Source organism: Dendrobates tinctorius, unplaced genomic scaffold (genome assembly GCF_039654945.1).
Source record: "Dendrobates tinctorius isolate UK_male_01 unplaced genomic scaffold, ASM3965494v1 ptg000015l, whole genome shotgun sequence".
NCBI classification, from domain to species: domain Eukaryota; kingdom Metazoa; phylum Chordata; class Amphibia; order Anura; family Dendrobatidae; genus Dendrobates; species Dendrobates tinctorius.
This window is the reverse complement of record NW_027361683.1, coordinates 26,994,133-27,015,258: the sequence shown is the minus strand read 5'-3', so window position 1 is coordinate 27,015,258 and position 21,126 is coordinate 26,994,133.

Here is a 21,126-nt window from a genome sequence, read left to right as displayed (position 1 = left end):
GGGCTGTTCGGACCCTGCTTGAGCAAGCATCTGTGTGGATGGTCTCATGCGCATTAGATTTCGGGGGGAGAGCTGCCACCTCTCCAGATATTCGAATACCTCATATGCGGTATTGGGGGGGTGCTTGCATCAAGCAGGATCTGAATACGTCCCCTAATACGGAGCCTGACCTCACGGATAAGGGCACGGAGATAAAGGGTGCGGCTACGTGCGTAGGCCTCCTCCCCATCATCTGTAGTTACTCTAGATAAATAATTGAGCACCCCTGTGTCCACATTGGTCCTACACTCTTGAATAGTGACCTGGCGCCTTCTTCGTGTTCGCCGTGATGTAAGAGCAGCCTGTGGGGAGGCCCTGATCTGGCCAGTTGGGCTGCTGCTCAAGTTGCCCGGCTCTTCCAGGATGGGTGATGGGGCAGCTGCAGACCGTCCTGGTGGTTTTGTGTGTTGGGCAGCCATTGGGTTGTCCTGTGATGCCTCATCTTCTGCCATCCTTCTTGTAGGGGGAGAAGATGAGCCAGCCACCTCATCCCCTACAGGATCTATTATGGGCTCTGCCTCTGAGGCCGTTCCTCGATCCGTAAGGTTGGATTGAGTTCTGTTATGAAATAGAACAGAGGCAAAAATACATCAATATTTTTGGCCCTGTAAAGTATTTGTGTGATGTGGTGTGAGGTATCTACTTACGGTCTCAGATCCAGAATTGGGGCGAGGAAGGACAGGCGGTCATAGTAGATGTACTTCCTTTTAACATATCCAGCATCCCCACTTCTGGACCGCTGCTGGCGTTCCCGGCGGTACTGGTCCCGGATGCTTCGCCAGCGTTTCATCACATCTTCCACTGCAATGTGACAGGAAATATTGTCAAATTCACATATTTGAGAGGTCACATTTTCTACCAGTAGTCTAGGCATGGGGCCTTCTGGGGTGTGCTTTATACCCATGGTGGCATATGTAATTGGGCAGATACACAGGGTCTCTTTAGCTTCACTTAATAATTGTTTTGTCTAGGAGGATGAGGAGCTTGTGGCCTAACCCCAAATTATGGTTGTGTGAATCCACGTGTCACATCCAAATCTAACGGCCTCGTGAGGCTAAAAGTACATGCACAGGAAGGGGGGTGCTGATTCTATATTCCTTTTTTCTTGCGCGCTAAGGTTACTGATGTTTTGCGTTGTACTTACGAATTTTATGCTGCTCCTCACGTGGTCGGTCACAAAAGTCATGGTACATCTGGCGACAGATGCGCCTCCATGACGCCTCCTTTCTTGCCCAGTTTGCATAATTTGCATCGCGTTGGTCCCAGATTTCGGGACGCTCCTGCACCAGGACAATGAGCATCTCAACATTTATGTACGTGGACGCCATGCTGCTGCTGTACTCCGTGGAGGCGTACTTCCTGGATGTCTGGAGCGCTTTTTGAGCTCATTTGCATGTCTAGGCTTCCTGATAATGGATTGGCCCATTTCCTGTCACCAGCCAAAAGACCTGCGTATTGCTCGCAGGTCACACGTCTGGTCCGTGTGTAATCCGTATTTTTTGCGCACCCATAGACTTGCATTGGCGTACTACGGGCGTAGTACGCTGACAATCGCAGCATGCTGCGATTGGCACGGAGCGTAGGATACGGATGAGAAATATACGCCTGGTGCGAGTGACCCCATAGAGAATCATTTGTCCGTGTCTAATGCGGCTTTTAGTGCCTCTCACTCGGCCGTATTCCTCGCCAGTGTGACCCCGGCCTTAGATCTGTTTTGGCTTGGTGAAAGGCAACTGACCAGGATCCAAGGGGTAACGTTTCTCATTACGGAGAGCGACATGTCAAGCATGCCAAAATGAGGAGACTTTTAAGCTGCAATATACTTCTACATTGATAATTCACCAAAACACCTTCATTACACAACTACATTACCATATCCATTATCAGTACATAATTTTATCATCACAACCAGCATCAGAAAATGATTACATTACCAAATCCACCATCAGCACATGGACACAGGTGCTTCTCACAAAATTAGAATATCATCAAAAAGTTGATTTACTTCAGTTCTTCATTACAAAAAGTAAAACTCATATGTTAATGTTAATAAATATGGCTTACAGCTAGTGATGAGCGAGTATACTCGTTGCTCGGATTTTCCCGAGCATGCTCGGGTGTCCTCTGTGTATTTTTGGGTGCTAGGAGATTTAGTTTTCGCCGTCTCAGCTACATGATTTGCAACTTGTAGACAAGCTGAATACATGTGGAAATTCCCTAACAAACAGGCATTCCACACAAGTATTCAAGCTATCTAGCAGTCACAAATCATGCAGCTGAGACGACGAAAACTAAATCTCCGAGCACGCCAAAATACTCGGAGGACACCCGAGCATGCTTGGGAAAACCCGAGCAACAAGTATACTCGCTCATCCCTACTTACAGCCAATAAAAACCCAAAAGCCATTACCTCAGTAAATTAGAATAATTAACAAAAAACACTTGCAAAGGCTTCCTAAGCATTTAATCTGTTTCAGTAGGCTCCACAGTCATGGGGAAGACTGCTGACTTGACAGAAGTCCAGAAAGCAGTCATTGACACCAGACCCAACAATAAAGACTAGCTGAAGGCTGCTATCAAAGCAAGTTTAGTTTTCCATAACACCTCAGCAGTGCCACAGGCTGATCGACTCTATGCCATGCTGCATTGATGCAGTAATTGATGCAAAAGGAGCCCCCGACCAAGTATTGAGTGCATTCGCTGAACATACTTTTCAGTAGGCCAATATTTTGGACTTTAAAATCATTTTTCAAGCTGGTGTTATAAAGTATTCTAATTTACTGAGATAATGCCTTTGGGGGTTTTCATTGGCTGTAAGCCATAATCATCAAAATTAACAGAAATCAACACTTGAAACAGATCACTCTGTCTGTAATGACTCTATATAATATAAAAGTTTAACTTTTTGCACTGAAGAACTGAAATAAATTAACTTTTTGATGATATTCTAATTTTGTGAGAAGCACCTGTATATCACCAGATCCACTGTCAGTAGATCACAAATTCACAAATACGTTTCCAGAACCACAGTACATAACTGCATCACCAGAACTATCATCAGTACAGAAATACATCACTAGAACCACAGTCAGTACATAAATACATCACCAAGATTAGTACAGCGATCACTTGGAATGTAAAGTTAGCCCCACACTTGTATCTCCTGAAACTGCAACTTCCAGTGTGTCCTTAACAATGGCAAGGAGTAGTGATGGGCGAGTAGCATCGTTGCTCGAGTCTCCCCGAGCATGCTCGGGTGATCTCCGAGTATTTTGGCGTGCTCGGAGATTTAGTTTTCGTCATCTCAGCTGCATGATTTGAGGCTGTTAGACAAGCTGAATACACGTGGGAATTCCCTAACAAACAGGCATTCCACACATGTAATCAACCTGTCTAGCAGTTGCAAATCATGCAGCTGAGACTACGAAAACGAAATGTCCAAGCACGCCAAAATACTCAGAGACCACCCGAGCATGCTCGGGGAAACCCGAGCAACGAGTGTACTCGCTCATCAATAGCAAGGAGATGATTGGTGTTGTTGTTACCAACTATGATCCAACTATGGATCACACAGGAACAATAGTACTGATTAATTGCAGGCCTAAGCACTAGTAAACATTTAAAGAGTAACTTAAAGGGGCGGTCTGAAGGCAAAGTAATTTTCATACTAAATCCTTAAATATTTAGTGCCATAATATAAACTATTTTCAAATATACTTGAATTAACATTTCTCTTTTCTTCCTTAATTGCTTTTGTTTCTTTTTTATACTTCCTTTTGATGATGTTTGGCTTGAGAATTCCAGTGCATGCTGGGACACTGAAACAAAGTGTCATCAGTCACTGATGCAGCCTTTCCCCTCCCTGAAATAAAGTGTCATTAGTGGCGTTCTTTTCAGGGGCTGCACTAGTCCCTGCATGCTGTACACTGTGTGATGCACACAATGACAGCGCAGATCAGTGGTAATGAACCAGCAACAGAGCGGTGTCAGAATACCCTTCATGTAGAGACCAGTGATGTCACTTGCCGGGGTGGTATTTGTCTCTGCACGCCAAGTATTTAGTATAGGTAGCATAGCCCATGCAAAAATCATACCAGGTTTATACAGTTTAACTTAACATTTGTTTAAAAATCTACATTTGTTTAACCCCTTTACCCCCCCCCCAAGGTGGTTTGAACGTAAATGACTGGGCCAATTTTTACAATTCTGACCAGTGTCACTTTATGAGGTCATAACTCTGGAATGCTTCAACCGATCCCACTGATTCTGATATTGTTTTTTGTGTGACTTATTATACTTCGTGATAGTCATAAATGTTCTTCAACATACAGTAACTTGCATTTATTTGTGAAAAAATGAATTTTGGTGAAAATTTGGAAAACGTAGCAATTTTCAAACTTCTTATGCCCTTAAATCAGAGAGATATGTCACACAAAATATTTAAAGGGAACCTGTCAGCAGGTTTGAGCACAGTAACCTAAAGACAGTGTCAGGTTGGTGCTGTTATACTGATTAAAATGATACCCTGGTTAATGAAATCCGTCTTGCAGTTGTTGTGTAATATATATTTTCAGTTTTCAGTTAATGATATGCTCATGCTTTGGCGCGGGCCTGTGGGGGTCTTCATGTGGTGCTCTGATTAGGTATTCACCAGTATAGCTGATGACAGGCCACTGATCCCTCAGTGACCTGCCCGCTATTTTACATAATGAATATTTACTTTATAATATAACGCTGTAAGCATCACTCTGTCCGAAGCCTTTATAGACTGCGCAAGCGCGACGCGCCTGCTCAGTCCGGCTCCAGACAGAATGAGGCATCCAGCGGTGAGGAGTGTGTATGGCGCCGGAGATGGCGGTATACATATACACTGCATACCGCCATCTCCGATGCCATACTTACATACTTATCTGACCGGGAGGAGCGTTGCCACAGCACTTCTCTTTGGCAGGAGACCGGGGCAGGAGTGCGGCCAGAATCGCGCATGCGCATAGGGCGATCCGGCGCCATTTTACTGAAGACACTCTTACAGTGTGTCTTCAGCAATATGGTGCCGGACAGCGCTATGGGCATGCGCGATTCCGGCTGCACTCCTGCCTCAGCCTCCAGCAGAACGACGGTGACAGCACTGGAGCACAGGAAAGAAGGGTGAGTATAAATGTTTTTTTTTGTTTTTTTTTGAATGTGTGTAGTTTTAATAAGAGTGAGGGGACCATACATACCAGGATAGGGGGATGAGGGAGTACCATGCATACCAGGATAGGGGGTGAGGGGACCATGCATACTAGGATTGGGGGGTGAGAGGACCATGCATACCAGGATTGGGAGATGAGGGAGTACCATGCATACCAGGGTAGGGGGTGAAGGGACCATGCATACCAGGATTGGGGGGTGAGAGGACCATGCATACCAGGATTGGACGGTGAGAGGACCATGCATACCAGGATAGGGATGAGGGGACCATGCATACCAGGATAGGGGGTGAGGTGACCATGCATACCAGGATAGGGGAGGTGAGAGTACCATGCATTCCAGGAGAGGGATGAAGGAGTACCATGCATACCAGGATTGGGGGATGGGTACCATGCATACCAGGATTGGGGGATGAGGGGTACCATGCATACCAGGATAGGGATGAGGGAGTACCATGCATACAGGATTGGGGGATGGGTACCATGCATACCAGGATTGGGGGGTGAGAGGACCATGCATATCAGGATTGGGGGGTGAGAGGACCATGCATACCAGGATAGGGATGAGGGGACCATGCATACCAGGATAGGGGGTGAGGGGTACCATGCATACCAGGATTGGGGGATGAGGGGTACCATGCATACCAGGATAGGGGGTGAGGTGACCATGCATACCAAGATAGGGAAGGTGAGAGTACCATGCATACCAGGATAGGGATGAGGGAGTACCATGCATACCAGGATTGGGGGATGGGTACCATGCATACCAGGATTGGGGGATGAGGGGTACCATGCATACCAGGATAGGGATGAGGGAGTACCAGGCATACCAGGATAGGGGGTGAGGGGACCATACATACCAGGATAGGGATGAGGGAGTACCATGCATACCAGGATAGGGAGTGAGGGGACCATACATACCAGGATAGGGATGAGGGAGTACCATGCATACCAGGATTGGGGGATGAGGGGTACCATGCATTCCAGGATAGGGATGAGGGAGTACCATGCATACCAGGATTGGGGGGCGAGAGGGCCATACATACCAGTATAGGGGGGTGAGGGGACCATGCATACCAGGATGAAGAATGGGGTGCTATGCATACCAGGATTGTGGGATGAGAGGACCATGCATACCAGGATAGAGGGTGAGGGGACCATGCAAACCAGGATTGGGAGGTGAGAGGACCATGCATACCAGGATAGGGATGAGGGGACCATGCATACCAGGATAGGGGGATGAGGGGTACCATGCATACCAGGATAGGGGGTGAGGAGTACCATGCATACCAGGATTGGGGGATGAGGGGTACCATGCATACCAGGATAGGGGGTGAGGTGACCATGCATACCAAGATAGGGAAGGTGAGAGTACCATGCATACCAGGATAGGGATGAGGGAGTACCATGCATACCAGGATTGGGGGATGAGGGGTACCATGCATACCAGGATAGGGATGAGGGAGTACCATGCATACCAGGATAGGGGGTGAGGGGACCATACATACCAGGATAGGGATGAGGGAGTACCATGCATACCAGGATTGGGGGATGAGGGGTACCATGCATTCCAGGATAGGGGGTGAGGGGACCATGCATACCAGGATAGGGATGAGGGAGTACCATGCATACCAGGATTGGGGGGTGAGAGGACCATACATACCAGGATTGGGGGGTGAGAGGACCATGCATACCAGTATAGAGGGGTGAGGGGACCATGCATACCAGGATGAAGAATGGGGTGCTATGCATACCAGGATTGGGGGATGAGAGGACCATGCATACCAGGCTAGGGGGTGAGGGGACCATGCAAACCAGGATTGGGGGGTGAGAGGACCATGCATACCAGGATAGGGATGAGGGGAGCATGCATACCAGGATAGGGGGATGAGGGGTACCATGCATACCAGGATAGGGGGTGAAGGGTACCATGCATACCAGGATTGGGGGATGAGAGGACCATGCATACCAGGATAGGGGGTGAAGGGTACCATGCATACCAGGATTGGGGGATGAGGGGACCATGCAAACCAGGATTGGGGGGTGAGAGGACCATGCATACCAGGATAGGGATGAGGGGACCATGCATACCAGGATAGGGGGATGAGGGGTACCATGCATACCAGGATTGGGGGATGAGGGGTACCATGCATACCAGAATAGGGGGTGAGGTGACCATGCATACCAAGATAGGGAAGGTGAGAGTACCATGCATACCAGGATAGGGATGAGGGAGTACCATGCATACCAGGATTGGGGGATGGGTACCATGCATACCAGGATTGGGGGATGAGGGGTACCATGCATACCAGGATAGGGATGAGGGAGTACCATGCATACCAGGATAGGGGGTGAGGGGACCATACATACCAGGATAGGGATGAGGGAGTACCATGCATACCAGGATTGGGGGATGAGGGGTACCATGCATACCAGGACAGGGGGTGAGGGGACCATGCATACCTGGATAGGGATGAGGGAGTACCATGCATACCAGGATTGGGGGGTGAGAGGACCATACATACCAGGATTGGGGGGTGAGGGGACTATGCATACCAGGATGAAGAATGGGGTGCCATGCATACCAGGATTGGGGGATGAGAGGACCGTGCATACCAGGCTAGGGGGTGAGGGGACCATGCAAACCAGGATTGGGGGATGAGAAGACCATGCATAACAGGATGAAGAATGGGGTGCCATGCATACCAGGATTAGGGGGGTGAGGGTACAATGCATACCAAGATAGGAATGAGGGGTGCCATGCGTACCAGGATAGGAGGGGGGCAGCATATACCAGGATGGGAGACCATATACCAATAAAAATGCTTGCCACCCAAGCGTAGAACGGGTTCATAGCTAGTTATGCATATTATATATATATCTTGAAAAAAAATTCCCTTCAGCAGGCAGGCGCCAGCGGTGGCGCCTGGGCTGCAACATTGTCACATATGCAATGTGTATGTAATTCATTTCTTTCATGCTATCCTTAAATTTTTTAAATAAAAAAGTCAGTTGGAAAATGGTGATGGCCACGCCTGCGCAGTAGCACCTATCTGTGATCTGATAGCAGCTACTGCGCAGTCGCCGGCGTTACCATCTTGCTAGAAATATATATCGTAGTGCAGCGGGGTTGGTGCAGTGCAACAGATAGGCAGGGACCACATAAATGTTCAAAGCAAATGTCTTTAATGTCCAAAAGAAACTCACAAATGGAAAACAAATGGTATAATCCGGAACGCAGCCGAGGCAACAAGATAGTCCATATCGCCGTCACGCTGAGGGGTGCCAGGCATTTTTGCTTCCTTTGGCTCCGTGTTTCTTCACACCAGCAGGGAGTTGCAGAGCCACCTTCTCTGCAGTTTGCAAACAAAGAATGACACACCCAACACTTTTCTGCAGGGTTTTTAAATGGAATCTGTGGCCATGGGCCACTTGTAAGATCCGGCTGGAGGGAACAAACTGCTCCTAGGCTCATGTTAGAGGCATGTGTCTACACAATGAAGCATTTCTGGAAGTTGGGCTAATGAGGACGAGCTGTCCGCACAGTGCCACCTTCATGGGTTGGTATGCTTCCTCTGCCTGAGGGTTCCACCGCACCATGACTGATTTCTTTCCCTTTAAGAGATCGGTTAGGGGTGTCATTCTCCCTGAAAAAATTAGGAATAAACCTTCGGTAATACCTGATGATTCCGAGAAATGCTCTCACCTGTTTGATGGTAACAAGTCGGGGCCAATCCTGTATGGCCTCGAATTTATTTATTTGGGGTTTGATAACCCCATGGCTGATCACGTATCCTAAGTACTGGGCTTCCTAGAGTCCTATCTCATATGTCTTGGGATTCGTTGTCAAGCCCACGGCTCTGAGCAAATCTAATACCGCTTGTACCTGGGACAAGTGGGTATTCCAGTCAATACTAGATCATCCAAGTACTCTGACACATATGGGGTTCTAGCACTATGTCCATCATCCTCAATAATGTGCCTGGTGAACCATGTAGTCCAAAGGGCAAGATGGCATAATGGTTCAGACTCCCCAGTGTTATGAAGGCAGTCTTTTTTTTCCGAGTCTGTGAGACGCACCAGTCAATAATCCTTGGTCAGATTGAGCATGGTAAAATACTCGTTCTGACCCAGTCACTCGATCAGCTTGTCCACCCGGGGCATTGGAAAAAAGGTTGAACTTCGACATCTCATTCAATTAACGGAAGTTATTACAGAACCGTAATGAACCATTCGGCTTCGGGATTAGCACAACGGGACTAGCTCAGTCACTCTGGGACTCCTCAATTACTCCTAGCTGGAGCATTTGTCTTACCTCACTCGTGAGTACACGGTATGGTTTCATTCGCACCCTTATGTGAGGCTCGGTGACAATGACAATGTCATGCTGGATGACAGAGGTACAATCGGGTAATTCTGAGAATACATCTGAATTCTCTTGTACTAATTTCCGAACCTCTCAACGCTGCTGTTTCGGGAGAGTGTCTCCTATTTTTACCTCTCTCTCTGCCTTTGTCCGAGCCGCTATCGGAGGGTCTCCAGATGATTCGTCGAGAGTCGCATCCGTAAGCATACACTTCCGTTCCTTCCACGCTTTTAACAGATTGAAATTATATAACTGTTTGGGCTTTTTTTCCCTGCACTGGTAAACTCGGTAGTTCACTTCCCCAACTTTTTCTTGAACCTCAAATGGTCCTTGCCACTTGGCCATAAATTTATTCTCCGCGGGGGGCACTAGCACCAACACCAAAATCTCCTTCTTTAAAGGATCTGACCTTGGCTCTTTTATTATACATATGTTTCTGTGCTGCCTGGACATCCATTAGATGCTCTTTTACTATGGACATGACCGCTGCAATCCGGTCCTGCATATTGGCCTCGTGCTCTATTACACTTTTATGTGGCATAGGTTCCTGCTCCCACGTCTCTTTGGCTACGTCCAGCTGACCCCTAGGATGCCTGCCATACAGTAGCTCAAAGGGTGAAAATCCCATGTAAGTCTGCGGTACCTTGTGAATGGCGAACAATAAGCAGGGCAACAACATGTCCCAATCCCTCCCATCCTTGGAAACCACCTGTTTCAGCATAGATTTAAGGGTTTTATTAAATCTTTCCACCAAGCCATCGGTCAGTGGGTGGTACACCGACGTGCTCAGCTGTTTAATCCAGAGCATCTTGCATAGCTCCCTTGTCACCTTGGACATAAAAGTAGTCCCCTGATCTGTAAGGATCTCCTTTGGGAGTCCAAGGCAGCAAAACATTGCAAACAGCTCGCAGGTGATTAGTTTTCCTGAGGTGTGGCAAAGTGGTATCGCCTCTGGGTACCGCATGGCGTAGTCCACTGCGACCAGAATATGTTGGTGGTCACAGGCGGATTTCACTATAGGACCAACCAGATCCATTGCTATCCAATCAAAGGGTACCTCTATAATATGTAGAGGTACCAATGGACTCCGGAAATGTGTAGTGGGAGTGGTCAGTTGACACTTGGGACATGATTCACTATTGTGAACCTCTGCACCTCAGCATAAATCCCAGGCCAAAACAACCGCTACAGAATACGTTCTTGGGTTTTCTCTACCCCTATTCTGCCTTCAGACATGCTGATGTGCAATCCAGCATACAGTATAAACCACAGCTCTGTCTTCCAAAATAAGCAGACTGCTCTCTGAGGTCTAACTTGTTTATTTGTGAAGAGTATAGAACATGCGCAGTAAAACTACAAGGAATACAAATAACATGCATAAGTATTGGGCAGATGATCACAGCTAGCACAATCAAGGAATTGTACATTGTGATGCAAACATTACATAGGAATACATTAGTTTATGATTACATTTACTGAGAGCTGGCAACTAAAGGGTTAATGACATGTCTTGGCTGCTAGACAGTAAATAACACCTCTCTGAATCACTGCATTGCAAGAAAACACTGACTCTTACCAGATATGCTTTAGCCGGGTAGTGACTCAAGTAGAGAAGTTGCAGGAAAAACAAAGGTTACACAGGAGGACAAAATAACATGTGCAGCCTATGAGATCCACAAAAGGAGAAATGGAGTCCCCTCCTCCCAGAATACACTGCTTCGTTCCCATAAGCATTGCTTCAATCCCACAGTGCATTGCTTCTGTTAAAGTCACAGGCTATATAATGCTATCAAAAACACAGCTATGAATTCAGCCACCACTAGATGGTGCTATATTTAACCCAGCACATAATAAAACATTCTTTGCCCTATTAAGAGGGCAGAACACTCCCCGCTTGGCATTAACAAATGCCACTTACAGGCTCTTTAGGCGAAAGCAATAGAATTAGCTCCGCAACTGGTCTGAGGAATAGTTTACTCTCCCCAGCCTTCCACACTTTGACCTCGACCTTGCGCACCTTCTCATCTTTGCTTGGGAACACCTTGGTGATGAGGCCCAGAGGCCACTCATTTCGATGTGACTGACTGTCCTTCATGAGCACATCACCGGGTTTGATGTTCGGCTTGTCGATCTGCCACTTCTTCCTAGGCTGTAAGGTGGAGAGGTATTGCTTTCTCCATATGTCCCAGAAAGTATTGGAAAGACTTTGAACTTGTCTCCATTGACGTCTGTAGAGGTCCTTGTTGCTGAATTCTCCCAGTGGAGCACTAGGAGTGTCGGTTTTCTGAGTGAGTAACATGGCGGGAGTGAGAATGGTTGGATCTTCAGCATCACTGGAGAATGCAGTCAATGGTCTGGCATTTATGACGGCCGAAACTTCTGCCAAGAATGTAGTCAAACCTTCGTGTGTGAGTCTTGTGCTACCTTCTTGCAAGAAGATAGAGTTTAAGATTCTGCGTGCTATTCCTATCATTCTCTCCCAAGCACCTCCCATGTGAGAATAGAGTGGTAAATTGAAGGTCCAGGTACATCCCTGTTCACTCAGGTATCTTTCCACACTGGTAATATCTAGATTGGAAAGAATTTGGAGTTCTTTCACTGCTCCTACGAAATTTGTGCCTCTGTCAGAGCGAATGTGTTTCACGGTGCCTCTGATGGCAATGTAGCGTCGGAGTGCATTTTTGAAACTTGATGTGTCCATGGATTCAATCACTTCGATGTGGACCACTCTGATGGACATGCAGGTAAACATAACTGCCCAGCGTTTTGCGTTGGCTTGGACTCTTCTAGTATGCCGTGCAACCACAGACCACGGCCCGAATACATCCAGTGCAATGTTGGTAAAGGGAGGATCCATAGTAAGTCTGTCTGATGGGAGATTGGCCATCTTTGGGCTTTGAGTCGTGCCACGGAGTTTGCGACAAGTCACACAGTTGAAGATGAGTTTACTCACACATCTCTTTGCTCCGACTATCCATAGTCCAGCAGTTCATAGAGTCCCTTCGGTAAACAATCGGCCCTCCAATTCGTATCAGCTTGTTTTGGTCAATTATTGGGTCAAGCTTTTTCAAGACGTTGTCTCTAGAAATAGGTTGACCTTTGTTGAGGCTGTCTATTTCTTTGGCGTAACACTCGCATTGTATGGTACGAATTATCGTGTTTTGGGTATTTTCCAGGTTCGGAGCGGTAAATGCGTGTTTGCAATGGTGCCAACCCTTACAAGAGTTCTGACTGGTGGGTAAGTGTTGCCTCTGGGGTTTAAATGGTAGAGGGACCATCCAACTCTTTGACTCATCTCTTACCATCTCTCGATCCATGATGTCCAAAAATAATCTGTCTTCTATGGACATTGCTACCTTGTTGTCCTCTCTTGTTCTGTGGAAAACTGTGCACCCTATGTGATCTTGGTCGCTGTCACATGAGTGGTGTTCACAGGAAGGATCAGCTAATGGACAAGGTAGAGGAGCATTGTGTGGCAACTCTTTTACCAGGAAGCTACTCTTACACGGCTGGAAGAGAGATGGACCTCCATTTTCAAGAGTATTGGTAAGCATGCTGTCAACTAAGGCTGGCTTGTGTGCTCCTCCTATGCAGACGTCTCCTATGATGACACATCCAAGGTCGAGCCTCTGTGCGTGCGGAGCGTTCCTGGAGCCGTTTATACATTCTCTAGCCTTGTGGACCTGTAGAATATCTCTCCCAAGAAGTAGCGCTATTGGGGTTCCTGGATCTAGTTCAGGTATCAGGTGGGCTATACGCTTTAGATGGGGATGATATGTCGAGACCTCCCGTGAAGGTTTTTCTGACCTGTTGTCAGGAATCTGGTTGCACTCCAGGATGGTCGGTAATGATAGGCAGGTCTGGCCATCTATGGACTCCACTTTGTATCCGGTGGCTTTTCTCCCCACCATCTCAACGGTACCTGAACACGTCCTCAGGGTGTAGGGAGAACCAGGGCCTACGATGCTGAAGTTGTCAAAGAAGATGGACCTGGCTAGAGACCAGTTACTTTGGTCATCCAGGATTGCATAAATCTTGAAGGCTTTGTCCTTGCGGCCTGCAGGATAGACTCGGACAAGGCAGATTTTTGAACAGGACCTTCCTCCTGTGAGTCCTCTTCAGATCTCAGTACATTTAGAGCTGACCTCAGGGGTGTCTTCGTCAGTGTCCTTCTGCTTCCCATCGTGCTACTCTGCTTGCGACAACACTCGTGGAGATGATCCAGGGTGCAAGGCTGTATTGTGATCCGTACTGCTGCATTCTGCACATTTCACGCTAGCTTCACAGTTCCTGGCGAAGTGAGAGTTGCGGCACAACATTTGAAGCAGATGTTGTTCTCCTTGAGGAAACCTTTGTGATCCTCTAAAGACTTCTCCCTGAAGGCTCTGCATTTTAGTAGAGGATGTGGTTTCTTGGTAGAGGACAATATTTACTGACATCCTGAGGTTTGTTCTCATCTGGAGGGGGTTTATTCACCTTGTGAGGAGGGCCTGTGGAATCATTGTTAGTTTTGTGGACTGCCACGGGTGTCTTACCAGATTTGACACCAGTGGCAGTGGAACATGACAGAGTAAAATCAAAACTAGGGTCATTTCTAATCCTAGATTGTTTGGTGACAAAATCAACAAATGCAGTGAAAGGAGGAAATGATACATTATGATTGTGTTTATACTCTGAACCACATGTAATCCACTTTTCTTGTAGGTTGTAAGGAAATTTTATGTACTATCAGATTGACACCCTTAGCAGTATCTAAGAATGCCAATCCGGGCAAGTCTCCTTCCTGCTGAGCAACCTGCAACTCATTCAATAAATCTCTTAGTTCTCTAAGCGTTAGATAACCTTTAAGTCCTATCTTAGGAAAATCCTCAATTCTTTTATATAAAGCATTCTCTATGACTTCTACTGCCCCATAGCATTCATCGAGTCTTTCCCACACCTTATGTAGGGCTGTGCGAGGATGCTTTACATTAATGTCTCTCAGTCTTTTGGCATGCTCGACTGACTCACTTCCAAGCCACTTTACCAGGAGATCTAACTCCTCACCACAAGAAAGGTCCAGACCATGAATGGCGTTCCAGAACGAGGCTCGCCATGACCGATAGTTCTCGGGTTTGTCAGTGAACTTTACAAGTCCCTTTGTAACCAGTTCTTGGCGGGCAAGGAACTTTGCAAGGTCATTGATGGCTCCATCAGTGCTGGCACGAGCCAGTGTGTGACAGTCATGTCTAGTGTGTGGTGCATCACCATACCTGTAAGATGCTTGTGCCTCTGGATAGTCTGTGCGGTACCTTGTTGGTGAAGAAGGTGTCTCTTTAAGGTGGGATGGGAGCTGTACCTTCTTTTCAGTGGAATGGTAGCTGTAGTCGACATCTCTGTGCTGGACGTCTCCTCGCCTTTGGTGGGGATGCTCGGGGTTGAATCGCTGGTAATTGGCATGGGCTGATCGATATGATGTGCCAGGGCTGTCATCTACACCGGAATGCTGATGGACGTACTCTGCAATGCGTTGCGCTGGATCTTGCTGCTCTAGATCTGGTCCGAGAATACTGCTGTGTCTCTCAGAATCAGGATCTTTCATAGCTTCCAAATACTCTGCTTTAGCTATTGCAGCTGCTGTCTCTTTGTCTGCCGCAAGTCTTTCTAGCTCTGCTTGCAAACGTGCAGCTTCTGCCTCTCTTTCTGCCTGCAGACGTGTGGCTTCCGTCTCTCTCACTGCCTGCAAATGGACGGTTTCGGCTTCTTGATCTGCTTGTCTCAGCTTTAAATGCATGTCTCGTTCGGCGAAGGAGGATCTCGCTTTGGCTGCTTCGGCCTCGGTGCGAGCAACAGCAGCTAGCTCTGCTAAGGATGACTTGCTGGAGCTTGCTCGTGACCTTGTTTTCAGTGAAGATGTACTTTTCCGAGACATTTAGCTGAGTGCTGCTTAGCATATTGGCAGGAAACAGTCTATGTATGGCAGCTTCCGCATGGCGGGAAAGATGTAGCACTTCTTGGCGGGTTGCGGTAGTGTTCTGCAGCTGTATGGCAGCTGCTGTGATACCTGTATGCGGAGCAGTGTGGGTGTTAGCGGTCCCGTACAGTCTATGCAATCACCGCGTGTAACCGGTGGTACTTTACTGAGCCCTGGGCTTGTCTCCTGCGGCTGTATGGCGGCTGCTGTAGTACCCGTGTGCGGAGCAGTCTGGGTGATAGCGGTCCCTTACAGCTTGAATTCACTGTTGCAGGCGTATTGCGATCGGTTTTACTATTCTGCCTTCAGGCACGCTGACATGATGTGCAATCCAGCATACAGTATAAACCACAGCTCTGTCTTCCAAAATTAGCAGACTGTTCTCTGTAGTCTAACTTGTTTATTTGTGAAGAGTATAGAACATGCGCAGTAAAACTACAAAGAATACAAATAACATGCATAAGTATTGGGTAGATGATCACAGCTAGCACAATCAAGGAATTGTACATTGTGATGCAAACATTGCATAGGAATACATTAGTTTATGATTACATTTAACCTTTACACAGTCCACGGACTCAGATGGCTGTTGGCGGAACGGGATGGCTTTTGCACAGATGATTGCAGAGATGGCCAGGGTTTTCAGGATACAGATAATCTGTGGAGACAGATAGCATGAGAGAATGCACAGAGACTGCAAACGCAGCACAGACAGGTCAGGAACAGAATCGGATGTAGCAATGATAGATACTCGTTGCTCCGGCACTCTCCCTATGGAGGAGAGACCAGAAATAGCAGCCAGTGCGCTGCCATTGGATGATTACCAGATTTAAAAAATGCACGCGGTTCATTTAAGAAGCCAGGGGAACGCGCGCGCGTGCTCTAATAGTTTTGCCTGGAGACCTGCTGGCCGGATGCCAGGAGCTGGAGGAGGGGGAGGGAATAGGACGCTGAGGAGCAGCATGGAGCAGGCAAGGAGCACGCTGCTGTACAGGGACATCGTGCAGGGCACGAGGTAAGTGGCCTGAACAGGGTGCAGTGGCAGACCGGGGTGCAGAGCCAGCATGGGGACTGGGTGTAAAACAAAGACTGACACACCCAACCATTTGCTGCAGGGTTTTTAAATGGAATCTGAGGCCATGGGCCACTTGTAAGACACAGCTGGAGGGAGCGAACCGCCTAACTACCATCCTGCAGTTTGCTCCAAAAACAAAAACTCATGCCAGGTTTTCGTAAATCATCCTTGGGCAAATAGCTTGTCCAACACCAACTTACTTTTATTCTGCATTGAAATCACAGCTATACCTGTGACTGCAATGCACTCCAGCAGCCTTAATACGCTTCTATGCACATCCTGGAGGATAGATACCGTCCCTCACATATGATCCTCCTCACTGCCTCACAATATACAGTTCATCTCAATATTTTGTTATATATCCTTTGTTTGCAATGACAGGGGTCCTGTACAAGACAGTTTGCTGGGTATTGTTGTCCCACAAACCTGTATTTGATTAGGGCTGGATTTAAGGGTTAACCAGAAAATGATGGGCGGGTCTGGTTAACCATATACCTCCCAGTGAGTGTGTTCCTGTGATGTCAGTAAGGTCCTTTATGCTTCCTGGTTGTAGCACATGAAATAGGCCATGTGTGAGTCTGGAGCTGGCTAGAGCAATTGAACATCCAGGAAGCTACTGAGGGTCTGTACAGGTGACAGGACCAATATGAAGCTGGTCTGTGAAGCCTGAAAACCTGTTAAGCAGGTAACCCAGAGCATGGGGAATGGTTTGAATGACTTTTGTCAGTTGTTGAACTGGATTGTACGTCGATTATGTGATGTTACATGGCCTACAATGGTTATGGTGGCGTAATAAAACAGAATTGGACTGATTTAAATGAAGAAACTGTTGCTGTATGTTTGACTATCACTGCCAGGTGAGTGCACCCCAACCCGTTTAGTGATTGCTACGTCACATTATATGTGTGTATATATATATATATATATATATATATATATATATATATATATATATAATATTCCTTCTGTTAAATTTTTACATAATGGGGGCAGGTAACTGAGGGATCAGTGACCTATTAGAAGCCATGCTGGTGAATACCTAATCAGAGCACCACAGGAAAACTCTTCCCACAGCTCCGACCAAGAAAACAAGCATATGATTAACTGAAAATAAAGATTAAACAACAACCACAAGACAGATTTCATCAATCAAGGTATTATTTTAAGGCCAGGATCACACATGCAAGAAACTCGGACGAGTCTTGCTTGTTAATACCTGGCACTGCCGCTGGCACTCGAATCGGAGCGTGCGGCCGCATAGCAATACATGCTCCTGAGTGCCGGCAGCAGTGCTGGGTATTAACATGCGAGACTTGTCCCAGTTTCTTGCATGTGTGATCCGAGCCTAATCAGTATAACGGCACCGACCTGACAGTGTAGATTACGTTGCACAATCCTGCTGACAGGTTCCCTTTAATAAATAACATTTCCCACATATCCACTTTACATCTTTAAACATTTTATTTTTGTTAGGACATTACAAGGCTTAAAGTTAACCAGTGATTTCTCCTTTTAAAAACAAAATTTACAAAACCATTCTTTTAGGGATCTCACCTCACATTTCAAGTGACTTTGATGGGCCTATATGATAGAAAATACCCAAAAGTGACACCATTCTAAAAACTGCACCCCTCACGGTGCTCAAAGCCAAATTCAAGAAGTTTATTAATCTTTCAGATGCTTAACAGAAAATTTTGGAATCTGGAAAAAAAAAATGAACATTTAACTTTTTTCCACACAAAAAAGTCACCAAAATTTGTTGTGCAATTTATCATGAGCATGCCGATACACCATACGTGGGGGAAAAAAACACTGTTTGGGCGCACGCCAGAGCTTGGAAGGGAAGGAGCGCCATTTGACTTTTTGAATGCAAAATTTGCTGGAACAATTAGCAGATGCCATTTGGAGAGCCCCTGATGTGCCTAAGCAGTGAAAATCACCCACAAGTGACACCATTTTGGAAACTAGACCCCTCAAGGAATGTATTTAGATGTATGGTGAACACATTGAACCCTCAGATGCTTCACAGCAGTTTATAACGTTGAGCTGTGAAAATTAAAAAAATCACATTTTCCCCACAAAAATGTATTTAGCCCTAAATTTTGAATTTTCATAAGAGTAACAGGAGAAATTGTGCTGTACAATTTGTTGTGCAATTTCTCCTGAGTACGCCGAATCACCATGTGAGTGGGAATATTACTTTGAGGCATAGTGCAAAGGTCTGAAGGGAAGAGGCGCCATATTGGAGTTCAGATTTTCCTGTAATGGTTTGAGGGTGCCATGTTACATTGGCAGAGCCCCTGAGGTGCCAGAACAACATAAACCCCCCAGATGTAAACTCATTTTACAAACTACACTCCCCAATGAATTCATCTAGGGGTGTATTGATCATTGATCATATTGACATCACATGTGACTCATAGAATTTTATGCCATTGAGCAGTGAAGAAATAATAAATTACATTTTTACCACAAAAATGTTGTTTTAGCCCCAAGTTTTTAATTTTTCTAAGGGCTAATAGGAATTTTTTTTACAACAAACTGAGGTCCATTTCTTCATGAATGTACCAATCATCTTCGTATAATCAGGAAATACTTTTCAGGCACAGTGCAAAGCTCAGAAGGGAAGGCGCACCATGCTATAATGCACATTTTACTGTCATGTTTTGCGGGTGCCATGACGCACTGGGAGAGCCCCTAAGTTGCCATAACAGCAAAATCCACCATAAGTGACCCCATTTTACAAACTACACCTCTCAACAAATCCATCTAGGGGTGCAGTGATCACATTGACACTACAAGTGTGTCACAGAATATTATATCGTTGGGCAGTGCGGAAAAAATAATTATATTTTTACCACCAAAATTTTGTTTAAGCCCCAGATTTTACATTTTCACACAAGAAATGGGCATAACTGGCACCATAATTTATCCCATTCCACTGAACGGGACAATACCCCATATGTGGCTGTACAGTACTGTGAAGCCATACAGAGAAACTCGGGAGGGTTTGCAGCACTATTTGCCTCCTGGAGCTTAGGCTTTCTTAGAATAGTTTGCAGACTCTTTTTACAGAAATTATCATTTGCAGAAGAGCAGAATCCCCCTCAAGTGACCCAAGTTTGGAAATTATACCCCTTTTGGAATTTATCCGCAGGTGTAGTGACAATTTTGCCCCCCTTGGGTGTTTTCCAGAAACAAGCAGGATTGAATGTTGCTGTAGTGACCAGTACGTTGTAGTGACAAGTATGTTGCAATCACCAGTATGTTATGCCCAGTTCATGTTTCTGGAGACATGCACCCGTAAGTTAGGTGGGCTCTCATCGCTTCAGAAATTCCAAACGTGTATGTGGCGCCCATGAGGCTCAGTCACCACAGAGGTACTGCACCTTCTCCTAAGGTGTGGTGCCCCACCATCCGGGTAAGGTGGGAACTCCTTTCCACACTCCAACACTCACACCCCACACAACAGGGTAGTTCTGCACAACCACATTGCGACTCCTTGCTCAGAGGGTAGCAGAGCACCTTTGGTGGTTCCCTGCTTGGAATACTGGATGTACTGGGAGGTGGGTGGAGTTAAGATACATAAAAGAGTGTGAAAGTGTAGGAGGACAGGTAAGTCTGACAGAAGGTCAGTCGGGTAGGAAGTCACTCAGACAGGAGTGAGAATCCCTGGAAGAAGGGATGGAGGAAGGAGTGCTGCAGCTGCCTCAGTGATCTGAGCCAGCTGGCACGGGAAAGGAAAAGAAGGAGAAAGACGTAGAACTGAAATCTAAGCTTCCATAAGAAAGAAAGACAACTACAGAACGAAGGAGTAGAGAGAACAGAGAGGACGTGGGTTAGAAGAGGAACCCTGCCTATAGGTTCTCAGGGCAAGGCCGGGGCCCGGTCCCCGAGGTTGTATGGACACTTATGGTTCTGCAGCAGACACCGGTGGAGTAGTTAACTGTAAATGCACTACTCCCATCTAAGACTTGGGGCACCACAGCAATTGGATAGAGAGCCGGAACTCAGGAGAAGGGAGTCCCCGAAGCAGGCTACAGCTGTCTGCCGTACAAGTAGAGTTCTTGGGAACATCTGACAGGAGGAACTCCAGTGTAACTCAGTACTAGGAGATCTTCACACTTTAAGGCGCTATAGAGGAGTCGTTCAGGAAGGTACATGTTGGCGGAGTGTCGGAGGGGAGAATCCTAACTTGCCCGGAGGTTGATTGAGTCTCTGACCCGGAGGACACGGCCCGGAGGCAGGCACCTGTATGTGTGTACAACGGACTGTGAGTAAAACTTTGGAACTACAAGCCCCGGTGTCCTCCATTCATTTGTGCGTTAACACATCCAGCACTGCTATAGCTGGGTACCATTCTCCACACCGCCTGCACCTCTCCTGTTCTATTGCATCCACGCTGCCCTGGGGCTACAGCTTCACCTGTGGGGAGCTACACCATCTAGGATGCAACACACCACCAGCCCCAGAGGATCTGCATGCAGCGTCGGCCTAACAT